The sequence below is a fragment of the Bubalus bubalis genome, chromosome 2 (assembly GCF_019923935.1).
Source record: "Bubalus bubalis isolate 160015118507 breed Murrah chromosome 2, NDDB_SH_1, whole genome shotgun sequence".
NCBI lineage: Eukaryota > Metazoa > Chordata > Mammalia > Artiodactyla > Bovidae > Bubalus > Bubalus bubalis.
The window spans coordinates 64,085,764-64,103,154 of record NC_059158.1 but is presented as its reverse complement, the minus strand read 5'-3'; the positions used below and the strand labels follow the sequence as shown (position 1 = coordinate 64,103,154).

Below are 17,391 nucleotides of genomic sequence, written 5' to 3'. Positions count from 1 at the left end.
GAGTCACTATTATAATGCAGATTTCCTGACTCTAGACAAATTTTCTTCATATTTTTTATGCTAAATTAGATCATCTATAGCAATTGGTACCATAATCTCCATACTGATCAAGAGGTGTAGATGTCGTCTATTGTTTGAGGACATTCTACTTTTCCACTTGTCTTTAGGTGTGAATAAATAGTACCAGACTCACAGAATAGTTTGAATTCAAGTTTATTTTATTTCTTGTCTTCCAGTATGTGAACATGGATAATTTTGTCTTGCCTAAACCTTGCTTCTGAAGGCTGTCCTCCATTTCCAAAATATTTAGTACCAGGTTTGTTAAGATGTATTGACTTATTAATCATTTCTAAACATATTGTTATTTAGTTCATTCAGATTTACTGAGATGCTTTAATTGCAAAGCACTAGTCTAGGCACTACAGGATCTGTGCTAAGCATTATGCACTAAATATTGCATTAAGATGTATTCATGTATGTGCCTGTTCATTTTGAATGTGTTGAAAAAATATTCACAAATTTTGACAAGTTTATATGTTTCTTGTCACTCAAGATATTTTTTATATATATTCATTTTGAAAGTATGAAAAATTTCTTGGATTTTTCCTTTGTGTATACAGGAACTCACTAAAATTAGATAGGTCTTTGAAATATACTCTATGAACTTGTTCTCATTACCATTATAATAATATTATGTCATTCCCTTACACATTTCTGTATCTCCTACAGTTTATAATTTAAAAGGTTTCTCCATCACTAAAACTCATTTATGTGGCACATTTAGGATTGTGCCTAAGACTAAAGAAACAAGTTGTTAAATTTGTGCTACTGAGATGTTATCATTGTTAGATTAATATTCTCAAGAATGGTCAAGAATGAAAGTGGATTAGGGTGAATAATATATGGCTAAACTTCCCCACGCTATAGACTTAGTCATATAATCAGTTATATATTTGTTCCAAGTTTCTTTTCCACTGTTACGCATTCAGAGTCAAAGACCCTCTTGTGTCTCACTTTTCTGAACTTAAGGTGTCATATATTCTTTGTCATACTTGTTTTGTATTCCAGTAGAGCTTTACAGCATGTGCATTTTCAGAACACATTATTGGAGTGAGGAAAATAAGATTGAAATATTGATATTATAACCTATTCAAAAATGTAAGCAGTATTTTAAGACAGATGTTGTCAAGTAATAGCCATGATTCCAACATATCCTTTTTGGTTTATCAAATATTGTGTAAGTTATTTTTGATAGTTGAAATTCAAATAGTGACACGCTATCTTGTGACATAACTTCTCTGTTATGCACCGGTATTTTCTAGTTTATTGATGACTGTTACTACTTTTTTGCTGAAAATACAGCAAGAGTTTTGGAGAGCACTAATCCAGAGGTTTCAGATAGTTGTATGCAGGACTAAATTCAGGTGGCAGAAATAGTTTGTTGAGTATGCACTATGTTTTAAAATATTTGAGCTTAAATACCATTCAAAGAGGAATACACTTCACAGTTTGCTACTGTTTATACTATTTTTGTTTTTACTGTTATATAAGTTTATCTAATTATACAGTCCTGATCAATGAAGGCACTTGAATTTTCCATCCCTTGTTTTGTCTGAGAACCAAATTTTACATAAGGGTAGACAGAAACATTTTCGTCATTCTACCCTTCATGGTACCAACTTTTAGGTAGACAGGAGTCTTCTGAAAAGTTTTCCACATATTCATCTTTCTATACTGTTTACTATATATTGGATGGACTGGTTTACAGTATTTTCCGGATCATATATCTAGGCAAACTTTCACGTAGACCACTGGTGTTTTTGGTAATTTGTGTTGTTTTTGGTCTTTTAAAAAATTAATTTTGAATGTAAATTTATTCTTTAACTTATACTTTTGATAAACATGTTTAACTCATATAGTATACTTAGAAAATAGTTTTTGAAGGTATATAAAGGGGAAATCATACTTTTAAATAAATGTAATCATAATACAGGGTTGAAATAATTTTCTCCAGTGATCTTATTTACCTGAGATATTATTATTGAAGGCAGTTGTTGTATATAAAGAGTTTGAGTAATCCTTCCAGAAAGAAAGAAAAAATAGTCTTTTTAACCTGTAGTATGCTGAAGCCACAATTCATAGCAATCTGTCACTTTTTTATGCTGCTAATAACAATATTGGGCTTCCCTGGTGGCTCAGACAGTAAATAATCTGCCTGCAATGCGGGAGACTTGAATCTACCCCTCGAGTATTCTTGGGGTTTCCCTGGTGGCTAAGACCACAATGTTAATAATTTTATTAATTCTGTTCTCTAAAAATCTTAGCCTGAAACCATTTGATCTGTTTTATCTCATCTAAATTATCCTTGGCTTCTGAGAAAATTCTTAGCATGTATACAATATTGTGATTGTGTTTTCAACTGGCAAAGTTTCATTAATTTTATAAGTGTATTACACTACAACTTCCTAGCACAGTATAAGATAAAATGGGATAATAAATATTTAAAACTCCATCCTAGTTGTCCAAATAGCAGAGTCCATTACCTGATGTAGTACTCTGGACTCCTTCATAATGGTTTGGCACCATTAGAAGAAAGTTATATACTTTCCTAAGTGTAAGTACATTTAATGTATTAAATGTTTATGATGACAGTGGTATTTTCAAATAGTAAGAAGACACTCTTACTTACATAGCTTTAGAAAAATGAGCTATGCTGAGTGTGATGACTGGCTTTAGGTGTCAACCAGAGTGAATGAAGTGAAAGAATTAACTGCTCAGGTTTGTCCGACCCTTTGTGAGCCCATAGACTGTAGCCCACCAGCTCCTCTGTCCATGGGATTCTCCAGGCAGTAATACTGGAGTGGGTTGCCATTTCCTTCTCCAGGAGATCTTCCCAAACCAGAGATTGAACCCAGGTCTCCTGCATTGCAGGCAGATTCTTTACCATCTGAGCCACCAGGGAAGCCCTGAGTAGTAGTCAGTTATTTAATCAAAGACTAATCTTGTTGCTCTGAAGGTATTTTATAGATATAGTTAACGAAGTCTATATTTAGTTGATATCAAATAAAGGAGATTACTATCTATAATGTGGATGGACGTTATGCATTGAAAGACTATAAGAGAAAAACCTGAGTTTTCCTGGTGAAGAAGACGTTCTGCCTCAAGACTGTAGAATCAAAGCCTGCCTTGAGTTTCTAGCCTACTGACCTGTCCTATACAAGCTCAACAACACAATCAGAATCAATCCCCAATTACTTAAAATAAAATTCTCTCTCTTTTCCTCCCTCTGCCTCCTCTCCTTTATCTCCATGTAATTTTTCCTCACCAGCCCCCCACACCCCTGTAATAGTTCTCTCTCCATCTTTCCTGTTGGTTCTGTTTGTATGGAGAACCCAAAATGGTACACTGAGGATCAGTTATTATATCTTTTATGTTGTCTCTTACAATAAGAACTCAATATTTCAAATATAAATCATATCCAATTTCAATTGGATTTAATTGGAAATAGGTGAAATTGACATTGTTAAACTTTGGGGGCTTGAAATGGATAGACCTTAAGGTGGAACGTTTTGTTATTTTCTAGAGGAACATTTAATAACCTTATTTTAAATATTTTCCTGGATTGCTTTGTATCCCTCAGTCCATATCCCTGCCTTCTCAAAAAGTGAAAAGTGAAAGTAAAAGTTGCTCAGGCATGTCCAGCTCTTTGAGACCCCGAGTCTTCGTGAAAAATATACTACCAGCTAGAAACTACCAGTAACACGGCACTAATTGAACATACCCAAGCGGGACATACTGGTCCTTGTTGGAACAAGATGAACTGCACTCCAAGGGGACCCTTGATACATCTCATGATGAGGGAATAATTTTATAGGTTTGAGGATAGTGTAAGGTGCTTTTCTGAAGTTTATTAAAATACTGTTTTATTCTGGATTGTTCTGTGAAAATGAAGACCAGTTCTGTGATTGGTTGTCTTAATGCTTTTTCTCTAAGAGGCAAGAGGAACAGAGTTAGGGTAAGGAAGCAGCTTTTGCTTGTTTTGGCTGACAGATGGGGATGTTTCATAACAAAAAACAGCATGTTTGTTTTTGTCTGTCCCCAAACACGATTGCAAAGTGGTCTTGTTTTTTCCTACTTTGTATGCATCAGGGACCTTGTCTGGTATTAGTGGACTGAGTCTGTGTATGTTTGATCACAGAACCACACCTTACTTTTGGGACTAGACATGTGTGCCTGACAGTTCCCAGGGGCTTCTCTTTCCTTTCTCAAATATGACATGGATGGTTGCAAGGCAAGACCATCAGAGGAGCATTTCACGGAAATGAATTCCAGAGCTGGGAGTTTTAGGGATGACGGAAGGGAGGAGAATGATTGAAGATTATCAAGCTGGAGTGTGGACGATATTGTCCTGTGCTGGCACTTCCTTAGGAGGACTCTGGGAGATAAACAGTCACCTGTCTCTTGAGAGAGATACAGAAGAAAGGATATTCAAAAGAGACAAACTTCAGCGGGAGCAAAATGGTGAAGTGAAACTTCAGTGAAAACTCTGAAGCTATAGAGATTTCATTGATAAGGTACCCTTCTGAATTCAAGACACAATCCAAGTGTTTTAAGACATGTAGTGATATAGAGAATTTTGTCATAAAAGAGGATGTAACATAATCCAATGGAGGTTGAAATCCAGGAAATGAAGAAAAATTTGGGAATTCTAGGGTTCTTGTGGCAACTGATATTATTAGAAATACAGGGTAGTTTAAAATTGGTTCTGATAATCCCAGTGCGGGTAGTGATTAGCAGTGGAATGGTGAACCAGGACAGAGGAGAAATCCTTTGGGAGGTACTCAAGAGTTCTTGGGCAACTGGGATGCCTCCTTTAAGACTGAATTATGTGCAGTCCATGGAGTCGCTAGGAGTCAGACACGACTGAGCGACTTCACTTTCACCTTTCATTTTCATGCATTGGAGAAGGAAATGGCAACCCACTTCAATGTTCTTGCTTGGAGAATGCCAGGGACAGCAAAGCCTGGTGGGCTGCTGTCTATGGGGTCGCACAGAGTCAGACACGACTGAAGCGACTTTGCAGCAGCAGCAGCATGTGCATGCTTATCACTCAGAAAGTGTCTGACTCTTTGCGAACCCTCATGGACTGTAGCCTGCTGGGCTCCTCTGTCCATGGAGATTTCTCTAGGCAAGAATACTGGAGTGGATTGCCATGCCCCCCTTCCAGGGGATCTTCCCAGCCCAGGGATCGCATCCTGGCTCTCTCCCACATTACAGGCAGATTCTTTACTGTCTGAATTATACACAGCCCTATTCTGAGCCTCAGATCTTTCTCCTGACCCTTGTTGAATTATGTCAGAGGGGCATTGTTAGTTCTAGTGCACAAATTTCCTCCGATATTCAGCCCCTGGCAGTAGGGGCATGGGGAAGGTCAGTGTATTAACAGTGATTCAAGGTTACCCCAGCCAAATTGCCTTGTTTTTGTCTTTCAGATAAGAAACACCTAAAGAATTTGATGTGAAACAAGCAAATTTTGTTTGGAGGGAATTTCAAAAGTTGCCAAACTCATTGAATTACAGAAAAGCAAGAGATTTGGACAATAAGTAATGGAGGAGGAAGTGAGACCAATAACAGAGAAAGAAGGGATTTAATGATGAGAGATTTAAACCTGATTTTACTTACAAGTGGTCAAAGACAGGAAGATGGGATATAATATGGAATTCTCTCCTTGTTTAATGAAAGCGTCTCAAGTGACATGATCTAGTGGCCTCCAAGCATATCAGGGGAAATATGGTGGTTGAAAGCATACTTTATAACCAGATGGACTTAAGCTCAGATCGTAAATAGACCCCTGTATCAATTAATAGAGAGTAAGACTTTTAGCAGAATCCCAAATATCAACTCTGTACCTATATTGTATTTTTAATATATATACATTTTTAACACACTTAAATATAATTTTAATACACTTAAAATATAAAATTATGTATATTTTGATATAAAGTGGCTCAAGAATGTCAAAACTAAAGACTCTGATTTTATTTGTATTTTTCCCTTCATTTGTAAGGTGTTTAGTGCTCCAGCCATCTTCATTCTAAGTTAGAAAAAATGAGTAAAGAGGACAGATGAAAAGTTGAATATTCTTTTTTTTTTTAAAGAAGTCCTGCTCAACAGTGTTTGCTTATATCTCTTTGGCTGAAGTTGTGTTATAGGACCACTCAAGTACAGGAAAGAATGGAAACATTATTAATTAAGCCAGGCACTTTGAGAAGCTCAAGAAAATAAGTGTTATGTTAATAATAATAAAGAAAGAGGTAACTGATCACAAAAGATAAATCTCCCACACCTGTCACTAGCTTTATAATCTTGGTAAAGTTCACCTCTCTATCAGTTATATTATCCTTAAATAGAGATGATATTAATATCAATGCCTACCTGGGAAACAGATTTACGTATCAAATGAGATGAAACAAGTACAGTAATTCACTCAAGGTTTGACACTAATAAACTCCCAATAAATAAGGGTAGCTGTTGACAGTATTTCATGCTGGAACATTCATATCTAGAATCTCATCTATTCAATTCAGTATGTATGAAGTGAAGTGAAGTGAAAATCACTCAATTGTGTCCAACTCTTTGTGACCCCAAGGACTTTTCTAAGGCCAGAATACTGGAGTGGGTAGCCTTTCCCTTCTCCAGAGGTTCTTCCCAACCCAGAGATAGAACCCAGGTCTCCCACATTGCAGGCAGTTTCTTTACCAGCTGAGCCACAAGGGAAGCCCAAGAATACTGGAGTGGGTAGTGTATCCCTTCTCCAGGGGATCTTCCAGACCTAGGAATTGAACTGGGGTCTCCTGCATTGCAGGGGGATTCTTTGTCAACTGAGCTATCATAGGGAAGCCCCTCTTACATAATTTGGACAGTTTTAGTATTGAATAGTATCAAAATTTCTGTTTTTTTCCTGTTTATCCATGACACTTCTTACCTATTTATCTTCACCCCAAGAGTCATAAAATCTCCCTTAAAAATGGATTTGTCTCTAAATATTCCAGTAGATAAAGAAATGAAAATCTTATGAACACCTTAGATATAAAAGATTCCTTTGGCTCATAAAGTACATGAAACTTATATTTTGTACTCCTAGGATGCTGGTTCTTTAGCAAATGTTGGAATTTCTTTTAACTCTCTTCAATAATTTCTGTAGCTGTGACTCCTTTGCAATGTCTTGGATCACTGCAGTTCTGGTGTTACAAAGTTAATATTTACACTAGGGGGCGACATAACATTTCCTCTTGCTCATATAGTAAATAATCATACATTAATAAATTTGTCAGCTATAGGGTTACCACAGTTTATTAACCAAAACTCACTTTAAAATTTTACCGACTGACAAGTCAGTACGGAAATGCAAAACAGGTGTGATGTATTTGCTATATAGTTTATTTGTGTACTTCCTCAGATAATTATTCTTGGCCATTCTCTACTTCAGTCACATGAGATACATGTAGTAATATGGAGCTAGCATAGCCTTGATGTCTAACCATAGCCTATTATATCATCATTCTTGGCTGTGAAAGTGTCAGTTTTCATTCTTGAATTTGATATTTTTGGTTTCTTCTAAGTACCTCCAACCTACTAGATTTATGATTCTTAATATCCCATTTATGTCATAGTTATCTTACAGTTAGTTGTTATAGTTAATTTGTAATTAAATTTGATTGATATTTTCAGGGACTGCATTATTAAGCAAAAGGAAAGTGGACTATGATGACCATTACTTGTTAAAACAAAAATAGCTATAGCACAAAATAAAAAAAAATGTCAAATTGTGAAATCTAACCATTAATTTCATGATTGACACATGATATTAGAGAAATAGCTAAAAAATATCTGAGACTCAAGTTTCCCAGTTTTACTAAAATTTAATGGAGTTTTCTCCATAGAAATTGGGATTAGGTTTCCTAGGGAAAATGTACACAGTGCATGAAATAAGACAAACTGTTCTGTTTGTGTTACTAATCATTGTGAAATTATTGATACAACATGAAAGATGCATTTTTTATGGATCAAGATTTAGAGGAGTTGATACTATGATATATGCTGCTACTCAAAAGCTCCCAAGGTTTTTTTTTTTTTTTTTTTGGTGGAATAATATTAATAAAATTTCAGATGTTGCATGTTACATATTGCTGTCCTGGACAGCCACATTTAAGACAATCTATTAGCCTATTATTCCACAGAAAGTGTTTGTGACCTAAATAATAGTCATAGTAATGATAATAATGAATCAAAACAAATTGATCCTCTTTGTTCAGTGCCTAACATAGCTGTAAGCATGATTTGATGATGTAAGGAAAAAACCTACAGAGATTATTAATTATAATGTTAATGTATTTTAATTAAAATACTGTATCAATAATTCAGTTTACATATGCTATACTATGAGTAATTATTCACCTTATAGGTATTAAACATGCCAACTATTTTGACTTATTAATAAAGTGCCAATACAATTATGTCAGCTATAGATACTATAGGTCTTGTGAGAAATTACTCTCTTTTCTCTCAGTACCTTGCAAAAAATAAGTACAATATCTATTCTTGGACACAGGCAAAATGGACATGTTCACACACAGTAAAATCAAGCACACACCTGCTCTCTCTCTCTTTACCCCTCTAACTGCTCCCCTGCCTCCTTCCTTCTCTCTTTCTCTCTAATTCCTCTCTTGCTACACTTTCATTGTATTCTAGATGAACAGAGAGCATATTATTTTTCCAGTTTCAGGCTGTTTGCATGTTTGTTTCTCAGGCAGCACATAGAATTCTACTAGCAGTTCTGGCCAGATCCAGACAGCAAAATGATGATTTACTTGAAAAGCAATTGAGAACTCCCCTTCCCCCCACCTCAGCCACCAGATATAATATCAGAGATCTGAAAATAATGCTGGAAAGATTTTGAGAAATCTGAAGCAACTTAATGGCCCACATTCCACTGAATGGCCACAATCCTAGGAATTAAGAGTAAATAGAGAGAGATGGCTTCCCAGGTGGTGCAGTGGTAAAGAATCCACTTGCCAATGCAAGAGATGCAGAAGACACAGGTTTGATCCCTGGGTTAGGAAGATCCTCTGGAGAAGGAAATGGCAACCTGCTCTAGTATACTTGCCTGGAAAATTCCATGGACAGAGGAGCCTGACTGGTGGGCTACAGCCCATGGGGTCGTGAATTGACACCACTGAATACACACATACGCAGACACAAAGAGAGAAGGAGAGACAGAGAAACAGAGAGAAAGGAGGGAGAAAGAAATAGAAAGGAGGGAGAAAGAAAGGAAAAAGTAAGGAAAGAAGGGAAAGAAAGATCATTAGTTCTTCTTAGGCAATAAAGAAGAATATAAGCTAATAGGTGAATGTATATCAGTTTAAACAATTAGATGATGGTACATTCAGATTTGCCTGGGATTATCCCAGTTCAGATTGTTGTCCTGGTATGGCACTGCCTTTAACTCTTAGAATTATTCTGACTTGGATGATAATCTGTATGGTTATCCTGCTAAACAGAGAAACATTTAGAGTGACAGGAATCTGCCTGGATTGTTTCTTCATTCTCCACCCTGGCTTGACACCCACTTTCCTTTAGGATCTGTTGGTTCTTATGAGAATGTTACCTACAGATGTGTTTAATGTTCTGCTTTGCTATTTTTCAACAACAGTGATATGGGATCAACAATAAGTTGCAGTGATAAAAGGAATGTAGTTATTCTTTCTCTCCATCTTTTGGCAGTTTGAGTTTAGCTGCATCATGGAAGAAGGGCTGTTCAGAGGCAGGATGATGCAGAGGCACAGAGTCCAGGGGAGATCGCTTGGGGTAGCTGCAGTAGATGAAGAGGAGAAGGGAGCCAGAGTGTGTTTCCAGTGGCCACATACCAGCCAAGCCTTGTCTGTGAAAAGTTCCTGGGGCTGCAGTGTTCCAAGCTATTTTAGTGGCAGAATTTTGCCCAAACATTGCCAGTTTTGGTTCCTCAACAAGCCTCCTCTAACAGGGTCACCTTTGAATCTGTCAGCTACCTAATAGTCTTCCAATAAATGTATCTTATGCTTCATTTAATGAGTTAATTTTGGTTATTTTTAGCTGAGAAACCTGACTAGAATTAGGACAAATGTAGAACTGCAGGTTTGTGTGTGTTTTTTTTTTCTGAGGATGTGAAACATTTTGCTGGGTTTTACATCTAGAGCATTTTGACAGTGTTTCACTCTCTCCTCTGCTTCTGATCATTCTCCTTCCTTTTTTTTTAAAAAAATAATTATTATGGAATGTTTACTTGTTATTCAGGTTTGCCTGGGATAACCCCACGAAATAGTGAGACCTTTGTTTAAATTCTGGTTGGGTAACCTGGGCCAGTTATTTAACCTCTGTTTCTATAACTAAATCTATATCTAAAAATAACAAAAGTTGTAATTCATCTAGCTCCTGATGTATAGCAAGTGTTATTTTAACCATGGGTTTCCCTGGTGGCTAAGATGGTAAAGAGTCTGCCTGCAATGCAGGAGACCTGGGTTCAGTCCCTGGGTTGGGAAGATCCTCTGGAGAAGGAAATGGCAACCCACTTGACTGGAAAATCCCATGAACAGAGGAGCCTTGCAGTCTACAGTCCATGGGGTTGCCAAAAGTTGGACATGACTGAGTGACTTCACTATTTTAACCATATTGCATAAATTATATATAATTTCTGATGAAATGCTTTAAAATGGGTACATGTGAACAGGACTGTTTTAAGGGTAAAATAATATAAGGGAATTCTCTGCTTCAGTGACTGCCACATAATCAAAGTTCTCATTTTTACCATTATTGTTACTTAAAGAAGACATGTTTTTCCTCCTTTCCAAAGCCAATACATGGACTTCTGCTTTTCAGACAGAACATGAGAGATGCCAAATAAAAGAGAGTATAGGTGCTTTAGGGAGTCCAATAAAAGATAGGCCAGATAATTGATTATAAAATTCAGCATTTATATATATGGCCTATGAGTGAATTGCCTATTTTATCCTTTGCAGGAAAACTGAAGACTTGTAGTATACAGATACCAAACTAGGTGATCATAATTATCACCTGAAGATTTGGAAAATAACATCCTGGACTTCACTTCATAACTATTGAATCAATTTCTTCAAAACTACTAGTATCAATGGTGAGGTCCAGGAATCTAGCTTTCCTAAGGGCCACAGATGACTTTCACCGTCCTAGAATAAACCACATCTGGTTTGGTATCAATGGTCTTGTTCCAGAAGGATGCTTGGATGTCACACATTCATACTTAGTATGAGAGACAAGGCCCTGTTCTCCTCTGTCCTTTCTTAGTTTCTCTGCCCAACACGCCTCTTCATCCTACCCCTGCCTTCAAGTCATCCTTTGGAAAGCTAGTAAAAATGCATTTGTTTCATTGTAAACAAAAATGACATTAGTAAAAAAGTTTAGGTACAAAATAACTAAAGGATATAATCTTAAAATTTAGTAGAGTACATCTACAGAAGGGATGAAAATGTAAGACTCTTATGTTGTAAGCAGAAAAAATGTCTAGTTTTAGGTTCTGCCTCATGAGACAATTTAGTTAACTTGGTCAATTTCCTTTTCAACTATGCTTTCAATGTATTATTTCATGTAGAAATTAAGGGTAGTAATGCATTTCATGCTTTTTTAAAATTATTGTTTTGAGTAGCAAAGCAAGTGGTTGAGCTAGAAACGTATAAACATGAGGTAATTTACAAAATAAAAAGATGTAAAGGTAAATAGTTACATGAAATACAGGGTGTTACTATGCACTTTTATGAGAAGTATATCAAAGGTTTAACACTGATAGCCTGGAAAGAAAGTGAAAGTGAAGTCGCTCAGTCATGTCCGACTTTTTGCAACCCCATGGACTGTAGCCCACCAGGCTTCCCCGTCCATGGGATTTTCAAGGCAGGAGTACTGGAGTGGGTTGTCATTTCCTTCTCCAGGGGATCTTCCCAACCCAGGGATTGAACCTGGGTCTCCTGCATGGTAGGCAGATGCTTTTTCCGTCTGAGCCACCAGGAAAGTAAAATCATATATCCTAATTACATCCTTATCATCAGATGATATACCTCAATGACTTCTGAGATTCAAATTCTATTACATATTTTATTTATAAACTTTGGTATTATTATTATTTATATATATATGGGATTACCATTTATCACTGTTTAGAATTTCGTTTGTAATGTGATTATAATACCAGCAGAATCAATTTCTGCAATAGCAACTAGGTAATTGTCAGTTATTTAATATAGTTTGATAAATCATCTAAGTGTCTTTGATTAACCTTATCTAAGTCATGTTTTCAAATTGTATTTTCAAATCCTAAGAAGATATCAAATCATTTAATGAAAGTTTTCAGTTTTTGAGCACTTATTAAAATATTTCATTTAATTATTTCAGCAACTCTTTAACTTGGTATTGTTACAATTGTGACTTATAAATGAGAAGATTTAGTTTTTAGAACTTATCAAGGTCCTCTGAGTTGTTTTAAATTCATAGCTGTCTTGTGAACACTGTGGAAAATGGATATGAACACTAAGATTTAACATACATATGTCCATGTCTATTCCATTTTGTTTAGTTTAGCACAGAAATAATGAATACCTCATTTTTATATTCTAGAATTCATGGCTATGCCAGTTATAGAGATTCAGAATTAGGAAATGTATATATAAATCCATAACTATTTTTCCCAAATATCATGGCTTTATTTTATTTTTATTTATTGTTTTTAACTTTTTTCCTTTTTTTTAAAATTTATTTTATTTTTAAACTTTACAAAATTGTATTAGTTTTGCCAAATATCAAAATGAATCCGCCACAGGTATACATGTGTTCCCCATCCTGCACCCTCCTCCCTCCTCCCTCCCCATACCATCCCTCTGGGTCATCCCAGTGCACTAGCCCCATGCTTTATTTTAAAAAAGCATGTTCAATGCACGATACTGGATGCTTGGGGCTAGTGCACTGGGACGACCCAGAGGGATGGTATGGGGAGGGAGGAGGGAGGAGGGTTCGGGATGGGGAACACATGTATACCTGTGGAGGATTCATTTTGATATTTGGCAAAACTAATACAATTTTGTAAAGTTTAAAAATAAAATAAAATTAAAAAAAAAGTATGTTTATTCTTTCATCTCTCTGTTTTCCTATTTTTATTATCAATGTCTGGACCTTTAATTAAAATTTGCATTACTGCACATTTGCTTATCACTAGTGTTCAATGAGGAGAAGGCAATGGCAACTCACTCCAGTACTCTTGCCTGGAAAATCCCACGGACTGAGGTGCCTGGTAGGCTATAGTCCATTGGGTCACTAAGAGTCGGCACAACTGAGAGCCTTCACTTTCACTTTTCACTTTCATGCATTGGAGAAGGAAATGGCAACCCACTCCAGTATTCTTGCCTGGAGAATCCCAGGGACAGAGGAGCCTGGTGGGCTGCTGTCTCTGGGTCACACAGAGTCGGACACGACTGAAGCAACTTAGCAGCAGTGTTCAATGAAGACAATTTAATGTACCTTTTTCTTCTTATAGGTAACAGAACAGAACTAGTTAATTAGACTAAATAATTTGTGTCAAATGGTGTGTTTCTATATACATTACATAGTGCACCAAGACAGGAAAAAAGATACTTTTTACTAAAAATATTATTTTAGAAAAATTCAGGGCTTAGGATATTTTTTTATATTTTCAATTCACTTTGAAATTTCTTCCCCCAGCTTTGTTTATTTTTAGTGTTTGCAATCTTCTATTTACTAACTATTAAGAATAATAAAAGTTCTCAAAGTAAAGCAGATGATAAATTATTTGCAAGTTATTTATAGCTGAGAGAGCACCATCATATTCCAGCATACGTTATTGGGTTTTTCCTTTATAGAAATAAGAGAAGCTGTACATGTTCTAATCACTGGGCTTTGCAGCACACATTTGTAGAGGGTTGACTTTCAGCTTTAGACAGTTCATAATGTGTAGGCTATCCTCTCATCTTTCTCAGAAGATTATTTTCAGGGAGAGTACAAGAAAATGAAAAGATCTGAAGCCTTTTAATATATTTTTTGGTAAAATGCTGGTGCTTCTAAGTTTATTTTCCCTTAATTGCTGGCTGTGCTGCAGAGGAGAGGAACAGGGAATGGGAGGGGAATGAGAAAAGCACCTTGTGATGCGTGAACAGAAAGGAGCCTTTGAGCAGCCCTTTGGTATGATTTGTAAAGAACTTTCTACTCTATCCTCACCAGTTTGACCCAAGACTAACTAAACTCTGTGTGCGTGTGTGTGTGTGTGTATGTGTGTGTATTCGAGATAAAATCTTTAAATGTAGATACAAGCTATTCTGGAATATCTGGGATCTGAAGAGAAGAGGAATATTTTTAAGGATTAAGGTGGTCTTTATGCTGAGAAAATATTATAGGAACTTTTGGCTCTAGAGAATAAAGGAAGTCAATCTAATTCATTACAAAACAGAAGCTAGAAACAAAAACTGTATGGCTAAAAATAAAATCCCTGCATCACATTTCTTGTAAGGTCATAAGTTCTATTCAGTTCAGTTGCTCAGTCATGTCTGATTCTTTGCGACCCCATGGACTGCAGCATGCCAGGCTTCCCTGTCCATCACAAACTCCTGGAGCCTGCTCAAACTATATTCATTGAGTCGATGATGCCATCCAACCATTTCATCCCCTGTTATCTATTCCCTTCTCCTCCTGCCTTCAATCTTTCCCGGCCTCAGGGTCTTTTCCAAGGAGTCAGTTCTCATGAGTCGTCAAAGTATTGGAGTTTCAGCTGCAGCATCAGTCCTTTCACTGAATATCAGTCCTAAAGGACTGATTTCCTTTAGGATTGACTGGTAGGATTCACTTGAAGTCCAAGGGACCCTCAAGAGTCTTCTCCAACACCACAGTGCAAAAACATCAATTCTTCAGCACTCATATTTTGTGTAAATATGTAAGGTCATATTTTATGTAAATATGTAAGGTTGTATTTTATGTAAATATGTATTTATAATATAGAAAGCATATGATTTTTAATCAGGCAGGTACCATGATTTCTGCCATTTTGTGATACTTATGAAGAATTGAAGAGAATCCATAGATCTTTACAGAGATTATGAAAGCTTAGGAGTGCTTCAGTCTAATTTTGTCCTAAGTTGTGTTAGAGTTACAATTACAATAAGTGGTATCTATTTATATGTTTTATAACAGTAATGCTATAAGCCTTTCCATTTTACAAAGAATACTATAACTTAGAGTTAAGTATACAATGCCAATTTTGGAAATTACTAGAAAAATGCATGTTCTTCATTCTACCCTTTAAACTGTTTATGATTAAATCTATTCTTAATAACAAAAATATCTCAAATTAGAAATTAAATATACATTTCCAAAGGTAAATATTCCTGGGCAAATAAATATTGTAGCTCTTATAAATTTTAATTTTATATCACATAATTTTATAGGTTTGACAGATCAATAGTGAATACTATTTGAATAAATTAAAAATACAAACTATTAAAGACAGTTTGTACAGAGCATTTGAAGAACAGAATAATTGCATTTAATCATAAGTTACTATCTGTAAATCCCTCATATCTATTTTGTGTGCCAAATATGTCAAACAATGAAATTAGAATTCATTAACTTTAATATAAATTCAGAGGGACAAATTGTGTGACAGAGATTTCTACAAATATAAAGTAAAATACACTGCTTTATTTTCTATTAAATAAATTGGCTCATAAAGATAAAAATTGCTATTTTTGCACATTGATTCACAAAAAAGAGGAAGGGATAGCTATGATTTTCAATAAAAGGAAGACTGTCTGTGAAAATAAGATTGCATTTTGCCAATAGGGAGCTAAGTGATTTGATTTTTATTTTAGAAATTGTCTTATTAAAAATTGGCAAATATACTCATGTGTTTATTCATCAAATATGAATTAAACGGAGTGGTAACATGATCTGATGATTTTCCTTTTCTCCTCTAGTAGTTGCTTAGTCATCAGGGTGTGGAATCACACCTCTTCTCCTTGCTTGAGCCTGATGAAAGTCATCCTTAAGGAGAGTGTCACAAGATAAGTGGAGAGACAGGAAAACAGATTTCAAATAAAAGATGAAAAATAGTAATTAAAATGAGATATAATAAACAATCTGCAGAGAAGAGTTGTAATTATTGTTGTGTCATAATTACTTGATCCATTTCATAGCTACAAGCATTAACACCCTACAGATATTTTTATAATTTCAGAATCCAAGGAAAAAGGTAGATTATTATTTTCAATTATAGTATATATTTAAAAATAAGTAGATGTCATTGATTTCACAATTGAATATTTGGATTTTAGTGGATTTATTTTTCTATAAATTTAACTTCTTGTTATCAAGAACAATGAATAGATTATTGGCACATAAGTAGGTAGTTAATTAATAGACACAGACAAATATACATTGCCATTAATTTATGTTAGTTTTGAAACTTTAGAAAATTAGAAATTAAATATCATACATACACATGTAAAATACTCTTGGAGATTTTGTTATATTTTCCCATGTTTCCTATATCTAACTTAGAATCATTTAGAAAACCTACTTTCCAGGTTAAATATTTTCTTTCTATTTTTAACAATGCTATCAGATAATTGTTTAAAATACTTGGATACTTAGGGTCAAAATTTAGAACCCTGACAATTTTCTAGTAAAATACATTATAAACTTGTGTATTAGTCTCAGTAACAAATTATTTTCCATTCATCTGCATTAAATGCTAATTATATTGTCCATATATTTGCATAGATTGTATATCTTTCATCTATATAGTTATATGGTTAAGTTGGCATAACTCAAAGAAAACTGGATTTAGAAGTTGAAGACTGAGTTCCTGTCTGGTCAAATAAGACTTAGTTTCTGGATAATTATGTAAGATGCTTAAAAAAGAATTTATCTTCTCTGGGATATATATATATATATATTCATTTATTTCTATCTTTCTGCAATACAATTGATTACCTCTGTGTATCAGATTCTGCACTCACTATTAATACAATGAAAGGCAATAAAGACTTGGTTCTTTGCTTCTAAAACTGTGTAATGCAGTGGTCTCTAGAGTGGGGGGCATGCACCCTAGAAAGTGTGCAATATATTATACTTTATAGGGAGCAAGTGGAAATATGAAAAGTAATTTTTATATTTGTGATTGTCTCAGTTAAAATGTTTTTATACTGTTTTATTCTGTGTAGAAGTGCATGTTTATATTGATATATTAGCTTGAAAGTCTTTTGTTAATAGGATTGTGCTATCAAGCAAATTCAGAGACTGGATTACTATAAGGAAAAAGAGTTGAAT

At 35.1% G+C, this 17,391-nt stretch overlaps 1 protein-coding gene and 1 non-coding gene across 2 annotated transcripts in view; one reads left to right on the top strand and one right to left on the bottom strand.

The window, feature by feature from the left end:
• The window catches only part of ZNF804A (zinc finger protein 804A), a 336,208-nt gene that overhangs the window by 4,147 nt on the left and 314,670 nt on the right, over window positions 1-17,391 (top strand). The window lies entirely within an intron of this gene.
• Window positions 12,002-12,075, bottom strand: TRNAG-ACC. The gene has a single exon. It is a non-coding gene; the product is annotated as a tRNA-Gly (tRNA).